This window comes from Accipiter gentilis, chromosome 12 (genome assembly GCF_929443795.1).
Source record: "Accipiter gentilis chromosome 12, bAccGen1.1, whole genome shotgun sequence".
Classification (NCBI taxonomy): Eukaryota; Metazoa; Chordata; class Aves; order Accipitriformes; family Accipitridae; genus Astur; species Astur gentilis.
Genome location: NC_064891.1, coordinates 29,631,086 through 29,639,960, shown reverse-complemented (window position 1 = coordinate 29,639,960; position 8,875 = coordinate 29,631,086).

Here is an 8,875-nt window from a genome sequence, read left to right as displayed (position 1 = left end):
AGTCTTCGCCATTTTCTTTGTAATATTCTGCTAGTATGAGCCCGTCCACACATTAAAAAGTGTCCTGCCCTAAATATGTCAGCACAAGAGCAAACCTGAAGCAGCTGCATGGGACAGGGATGTTTTTGCAAGTGGAAATTACCTAACATTAGCAGATGTAAAGCTAGCCAGAACCTCAAGGAGATGAGTTCAGAGTTTTGTGGTAGCTTTTTAATTCATTGTTTTCTTCTTATAAAACCTCATCTTTCAAGAAGAAAATGACTGCTCCAATAGTTTCTTTTCTAGCCCCAAACGTTGCATGGCCACTAAGGTTGCATGACTTTTGTGAGAGAAATTAGATTTTGAGACAACAAACAAAAATAAAAACGTTATTCAGTAGAACATTCCCAAAGCACTTTAAGAAGAAGGCCAAAATCATTGCTCTCTTCTTGAAACACAGCCAGGTACAGAAGCCGAAGTACAGCAAAATGAGTCCCTCATGGCAGTCTAACAGCTAAGGCAGACCCCACATTTCAGTGCTGTGCCCGCTAGCCTGAAGTCATATTCTTGGGAGGTCTAAAATTGCCATTAGGAAAAAAAAAAAAAATTAGCAAGCATCAGATTTATACTCCTGTTACAGGAAAGGGAAATTAAGATAATATTAACCTATAGAGCACTTGAGTGAAGTAGCTTATCACCATAAAGTCACGTTGCTGTAGAACTCTGTAGGATTATACGAGCCTATAAAATAGTCCTACAGAAAATGGCACGTCCAAAACTACATGCCTCCACAACCCTGCAAGTTTAACTGATTATAATTCCTAAAATAAAATACTTACGTTTGATTTTCAAAGGGCAGAAGACATTCAGGAACACATTTCCAATCAAGTTTCAACTGGAAGAGTTTGACCCATTTCTGCTTTGATTTTACTTTAAATAAGAACTGCATTCACATTTGGTGTGAACAGGCTTGACTCTGATACAAAAGTCAGCCTTGTGATATTCCAAGCACATACCACTCTAGAGACCTATAAATGTCATTTGATGATAATTTTCCTGCTTATGTGGCAAACAAGAATTTTAACACAGGGAGGGAAATGTTTGTGCTGCGCTGCCTTCTTTGCTGACCAGTGACTCGTAGCTGATGTGGGGCTGATATTAGCTGCAGCAGATCATAATCTAAACTTTTATATTTTTAAATGCTTCCAATATGCACAATGGTGTGTAAATGCCAAATAACGTTGTTTTATTTTAACAGCACTTAGCACTATTCATGCACAACTGAATCAATCTATAATCATTTGGACGTAAAAGCACTCCGTACTGTAAGAAACAAAAGGGAGCAGTTAAACATCAGTTTTCACAATAATTAATATTACCTAATTTCTAGCTAATTTCGGCAGACTAGCTCGCCTCTCTCTTGTAATGACAATTCATGCCTGACAGATAAACAAAATGCTCTCTAACACAAAATTATTGAGATAATGTACTGTAACAAAAATACTGTAATATCTAATGGCAGGTATTCAAGGCTTACCTTTATTTGCCACCATTACAATGAGCATATATCCAATATCCATACAGCGTTCCTAAGCACTGTGTTTGCTGCGTAGTGTGTATTAAACTTCTTTGAGCTGTTCATAATGGATCAACTAAATTTTATAGGACATAAAACAACCCCCAAAGAAAATAGCGTTTTGGGAGAGGTAACTTCCTTATCTTCTTAAGTCACCTACATTCACTGCAACGGTCCCTACAAAGCGCTGCCATCAGGTACCAGTTATGGTGCTAACTGATGCAGATTTAAGTACTCCATCGTGTTTGCAACTGTCTGTGCTATGTTACCTGCTGGTCTGCACTTTTCCCCACGTTGCATCACCTGCTTGTTCACCTGCTGCATGCTGCCAGGATCCTAGAGCACGAGCTGTTGGAGGAGAACGTTTTTGCCCTGCTTGACTGCATGGCACCAGCTGCTTTGAAACCTTAGTGCCTGCTGGGGCTCCTTGAGAGGGTGCAGCACCCACAGAGCATAGATAGCAACAGCACTGCCACCTCACATCTTGCTACGGAGAATGGCTTGAATCACATCCGTGAAGCACAACAGGGCTGCTCCGATTAACACACCTGCAGGATCTTTGTTTTGATTTCACCTGTGAGGCCTCCAGACTGAGGCAATTAGCAGCAGGTTTTAGCAACTCATGAAGCATCAATGTAAAGCTCTTCTTCAGAGTCTTGCAATTACGACAAGCTAAGCTACTCTGGATTGTACATGTACTACTAACTACACAGGGACCGTAACAGACCAGTTGGACCAGTTCTTCCCACTTGAATATTAGCATTCCCTTTTTTCTTTATTAAGCTCACATTTTCTAAGTCTCCAGAAGACTAAGGCACACAGATATATACATGTGTATATTTTTTTTTTCCCCTACCTGATTTAACTCACTGCTAAGCTGTAACATGCAAGCCAGATCTGAGCCCCGCAGCCCAAGTGCTGGAGGCATCTGGTTTGTGACCAGTTCCATACTGTATTTATCTGAGCTACATAGGGTATACACATACTTAAAAAGGAAGAGAAACCAGCTCAAAATTTTACATTACTGCTGCTCATTCTGAGCCAGCATGGGCATCTCCGCTGTACAGCGCTGGGCCATGTAGATGTAGCTAGGGGAGGTTATCTGCTGAGTTAATGCTACTGATACATGAGAAGGTTTCCTGTTCCTACAGACAGCTTCTGTCAAGAATTCTCCCGGTTGCAAAAGATTCATAATTTAAAAGAAAAGGCACTAAATAATTTCTGAAGGTGATACTTACGAAGTGAAACCATTTTTCATGGTAAAGCCCCAAACAAAGGATTATCTGTCAATAAATATATCATGCATGACATCCGTGCTCCCATGCGGTCAACCCCACTGTAAACAAACAAAAGGCTCTTTTAATGATTCACCATTGCCTAGAGGGGTGGAGGAAGAAAGCATCTATTTTTCCTGAAAGGTACATTGACAGACCTGCGTTGATGAGAGATTTACATCACAAGGATATTTTCCTTATGCAGGGACACAGCTTGTTTCTAACATCCTCTTTCTATTAGGGAATAGCAGGGAATATCCTATCTAAATCAAGCGCTCCTAAATTGTGGGGCATAAGCCACTGATAGTCCTTAAGTTTAAAGCCAAAGAGTAACAAACATTCCTCAGCAGTCTGAGAGATCTGTTAGTCTAAAAATTTGGAGAGTCATTAAAAAAACCAAAAGCGGCAATTTGCCATCTCAACTTCAATGAGGAGGACTTAAAACCAGCTTTCCCCCTTCCATTGCCACTTACTGGTGGACAAAAGAACGTATAAATTGTTTCACAGTCAAAGCAAGAACCTGTCAGACAAGTCCAAAGTGGATAGAATTAAACTCTTTCCACTCCTCTAAACAAGTCCCAAATCTATGTGCTGCTTTTGCCTGAAGAAAGGCACTTGGGGCCTTGTTTTTAACTTGTTTACCACTTGACCATTGGACAAGGCTTCACCATTCACACTGCAAAGCACACACCAATTAGGGGCTTTTCGCTGGCTCAGACCTGTGCCATCACAACTGTCTATTTGGTCCTGTACATTTGGGGTGAGGTAGATGCACCAAGAAAGCCACAGCGTGGCTTTATACAGCCCTGAGTCTCCCTGATGTCATGGGAGCACAGCAGGAAAATGCTGGAGCTGGAAGCCAGGATGTGGCGCTGAAGATGAGTCCAAAACTGTGAGCCCGCTCAAGTCTTCCAGCGAGGAATTTTGAGACAGTATAAGAGGAGGCTCACAGGGACTTTGCATCAGCTTAGCTGGAAAAATACTAACAAACAGCTTGTGACATTCAGGACTTTACAATTGAACTCCAAGTTGCTTGCATGAGCATACCGGTACCAACAGTTTTGGAGAAGGCATGTGTATCCGAGAAGCCCTCATTATATGCTACATCCTAAGGACTCTGCTCAAAAGGGCTAAGGTGGGGAGTCTGTGGTCAGCTTTAACTGAGCAATTCCTTCATGTTAACCTCTTTAACAAGGTCTCCTGAATTTTCTCTCAAAGTTCCTGTGCAACTGAGTCACCTGAGTTAGAGCTCACACGCACTGCTGTCTCCCAGTAATGAGCGTTCATTCATAGCAGATTGGAAAGCACTTGGGGATTCAGAATTTGATGGTCCATTCTATCACACCACGTCCCCGTTACTCCTACACCAAAGTCATCCACGGTCACGCTAGCATACAAGGGGGACAATGCAGTGGAGAATGGGGTCCAGATGGTATTTTCTGAACTGAGCTGGGCTTTGTCATGTGGAAATATACTTGTGTCTAAATATACAGTTTTCAGCATTTATTAGAGCTGAAAAAAACATACACATTACTGCTAAAAAATCATCCATTCCAGTCTAACAGGCCCCACTGGTGAATAATGCCATACACAAGTTGCACTGCTGAAGATAAATGAGCTAGGTTACCTAGGTAATATCTCATCCATCTGAGTAAAGGGTGCTAAACAGTGTATGAATTTGTGTAAAGCCAAGTGACAGAAGTACATACTCATTTTCAAAAAAGGAAAAAGTAATAAGTAATAGAATAATGTTATATCCAGGCTTTCTAACACAGCTCAAATTAAGGGTGGAATTTCACTCTATCATTATTTCCATTATAGACTTTTATTTGGAAAGGTTAAGAACTTGGCTATTAAAATGCACTCTTGGTTGAAATTTCACAAGTAGAGCATTCCAGCATGGAAAAAAAAAAAAAAAAAAAAAAAAAATCAGCACTGTATATCGTGAAGAGGAATTGTTTGTAATTTTTACATCAGAATTCAGCACAAAACAATTCTCAAACTTTTCCATTTCTTTCAACTGAAGCATCAGATGTCTGTGTTTATAATAAAGCTCTTAATGAATGAGCTATCAGCATCTAATGAAGTACACACCAGGGCAGACATTGCAATTACCACACATGTTTAAAAAAATTCTCTCTCTTCTACCACATATATTAAGTTCTTCTAAATTTCAGGAGGCAAGATGAAAAATAAAAAACCAGAAGATATGAAGATATGTTCTCTGGTCTGTGGATCAAGATTATGGCATCTGTTGTCTTCTCCCCTGACAGAGCATGGGCACTTAGGAAACATTGAAGACAGGGAGAAGTTGGAAGAGTGCTGCACCTAGTCTATCTAAAGCTGGGTGCCATCTCTTATTTATCTCTTAGCACAGGAATATTGCTATGGCTTCAGACTTCACATAGGTGTTCAACCCCTAACATAAAGACAGCAACCATTGGACTGACAGACACAGCAAATTCCAGTCTTGCACAGCACTGGGTGCTCAGCAGAGCTGCAGGGTGCTGACACCTGTAGAGAAAGTGCCCAGCACATAGAGGTGATATAAAGTGTGGGGAGCTGCCTGGAAAGTTTGTTTCCAAATATTGGATCAGCTTTAAAAGATTGCCTCTGTGATTTGAACTTGTACACTGTTGTCTTTTTAGTTAAACAATGGGAAGTATTATTAAATACTTCTACTATATCTTAAGATTAAAAATCTTATGGTCTGCTTATACTGCTATATTCCAGGCTATTCAAGTGAAAGCAATAAAGACAAATTTCATTTCAGCAGGATCCCTTTAATTAGTCTGCAATGAGCTTTGCCCTGTTAGAGGTTTATAGCAAATTTTGTGGAAAATGCTCTATGCAATTCTATTTAGTCTTACTCCATCCCATACAAATACCCCATAAAATATTTTAAAAGCCTACCATTATAGGACCGTGCTGTTCAACGAGTCATAATACTGAGCTGGCAGTGCTCTCACTTGGGAGAAACGCTGCCCAAACAACCACCACTTATAATTTACAGATGAAGAAAAACGCATATCTCCATCAGGAAGGTGCAATGTGTTGGCTTAGTATGAGCTCATTCAGCTGAGACCATTTGACCAGTCCTGCAGGTTGCAATAGGTCCTGATGCCCAGCTTGTTTGTAGAGTGTCCAAAGTCCAAATATCACACCAGCAGCCCCTGGTAGGTGGGGGAAACAAGGGCAGGAGAGGTGAAATGGTATGACAGAGGTACCCAGCCCATTTTTGTGGTAGAGCCTGGAATTGCAAGTCTAGTAGCCCAACCACCAAGATGAGCTTTCTCTAATAAAAGGCCTCTGCAAGAATGGGAGGAGGAGCAAAACACAGGCTGAGCTCCCAAAACTAAGGATGCTTCATATTATGGCCGCTGATCTGACTACATGCTGGTTTAGCCTCCAGTCTAACAATAAGTGGCATGGGATCTGTTATGAGCATTGGTGGTAAGCTATTATCATGTGGACAGTGAAGAACAGCAAAGATTGCAGCAGAAAAGAGAAGGGTAAGACTTTCAAAAAGCAATGTATATTGCAGTATATATAAAATTCAGGCCGCTTACCTCAAAATGTAAATGCAGGCTTTAAAATCTCCCCAATAGACAATCTCTGCTCCATGAAAAGCAAAGTGACTGTTGAGCCTCACAGCAGTTATTTAATTTTCTCCCATCCTTATCTTAAACAAAAGCAGTAAGAAAAAAGTGCCAATTCATAAAGTCTTAATTCTCAAGCCACTGTGTCATGCCAAAATCTGCTTTGCATTCCCAGACAGGAAGGCCGCAGACTCCAGTGGGAACAGCACATAAGCATCTGAGGATAGAATTTGGCTCCACAGACACACATTTGCCTCAAAGCAGAAATATTTAGTTCTCAACTTGTATGGTTGTTTGAAGTGGTGTCTCTCTAACACTCAAGAGGAATTGGGAGTGACTGTAAGCGTATTTGGATCTTACCTTCTAAAAATAAACTGCTTTCTCTATGCATCCCAACACTCAGCACAGAGATAATAATAAGCCATTCTTAGAAACAGCACTGTATGACGAGCTACACCAAGCAACTTAGCAAAGAAGAGTGCCTAAATATTACAGCCCGGGTACAGAAAAAAGAAATTGCAACAGGGGAAAAAAGTATGGGAAAGGTTATGCCAAATACTTTACAAAAGTGGTTTATTCTTCCTTGCAAGAATGCGATAACCAACTGCTTGACATCCAAATGCTGATGTCCATCAAAATCATAACAATCAAAATATATCATCTGGCTTTCTGGCAGCCACCTGAAAATAAATTTGCATAAAATCAGGACACAACTGGAAATCTACTCCATGATGCCAAAGTACAGCAATATATGGAAACAGAGATAAATAAACAAACCTGGGTCCAAGAATGAAGCCCTTGAGGACGCACGAATTAGTCACTGTAGAAACAGAAGTAGGTAGACCAAACAAACTTGGAGAGAAGTGTCTAACCAGGAGGAAAACCAAAGCAAAGCTGTGCCTGTGGTTCCAAGGCAGGAGGGCAAGGGACAATAATTTGCTTCACTGTTGACACCAAGTGCAGTTGTTTTTCTAAGCACCTGCAGAACCAGGCTTTCAGCGTGAATCAAAGAAGCATGTCCATCAAGTCTCTTTTACTCCTGAAGGCCACTGCTGCTGCACAGACCGAAGGGACAGTGGATGGGTTAAAGTGAGCACAAGAGAAGGACTGAGAGGCAGGCGTTAGTTGTGTTTGAAGGGAGTACCATGGAGTTTCTCACTTGTCAGAAATCAGTTTACAGAGAAGGCAACATGCACTCCATCCTGTCCCCTATCAAAGAATTGCTGCAGAAAATTTTGGATGTAAAAATTATGCTCCTGCTTCTTAACAAAGCACTAATAAGGGAAGTAGAAGTTTTATTATTCAAATCTTTCCACTTTCATTAAGTTTTCTGATAGTCCCACCTATGTGTTCTCTATTTAAACACCGAGATTTCTCAAGAATGTCGTTCCTGTATTTCAAAATCCTGTGTCACTCCACCTTTCTGACACTAAATGCAGGTCCTGAAAAAGGCACTTTAAAGACTAGGCTAGGTGTTGCCCACTCCATCTGTATTGGTTTTGGGTGGCAAGGGTTTGGTAGCTGGGGGGGGGAGGGGTAGCAGATCTCCACCTACAGCCTGTAGAGGACCCCACGCTGGAGCAGGTGGGTTCCCGAAGGAGGCTGTGACCCCGTGGGAAGCCCACGCTGGACCAGGCTCCTGGCAGGACCTGTGGATCTGTGGAGAGAGGAGCCCACGGAGCAGGTTTTCTGGCAGGACTTGTGACCCCGTGGGGGACCCACACTGGAGCAGTCTGTGCTCCTGAAGGACTGCACGCCGTGGAATGGACCCATGCTGGAGCAGTTCGTGAAGAACTGCAGCCCGTGGGAAGGACCCACGTTGGAGAAGTTCGTGGAGGACTGTCTCCCGTGGGACGGACCTCACGCTGGAGCAGGGGAAGAGTGTGATGAGTCCTGCCCCTGAGGAGGATGAAGCGGCAGAAAATAACGTGTGTTGAACTGACCGTAAACCCCATTCCTCATCCCCCTGTGCCACTGGGGGGGGTTGGTAGAGAATCTGGGAGTGAAGTTGTGCCTGGGAAGAAGGGAGGGGTGGGGGGAAGGTGTTTTAAGATTTGGTTTTATTTCTCATTACCCTACTCTGGTTGATTTGTAATAAATTGAGTTAATTTTCCCCAAGCTGAGTCTGTTTTGCCTGTGACAGTAATTGGTGAGTGATCTCTCCTGTCCTTATCTTGACCCATGAGCCTTTTGTTATATTTTCTCTCCCCTGTCCAGCTGAGGAGGGAGAGCGATAGAACGGCTTTGGTGGGCACCTGGCGTCCAGCCAGGGTCAACCCACCACACCATCCCAGAGGACGCAGACTTGTCAGCACTGAATCTGTGTAGATCACTTTAAAAAAAACGTAAGTTCAGCGATACAAAAAAGTATTTAAGGCTATCAAAACTGAGGTGAAAACTGAATCTGCCCAACTTCAGCAGAACTCCTCTCCTAAAGAGCATGAGCA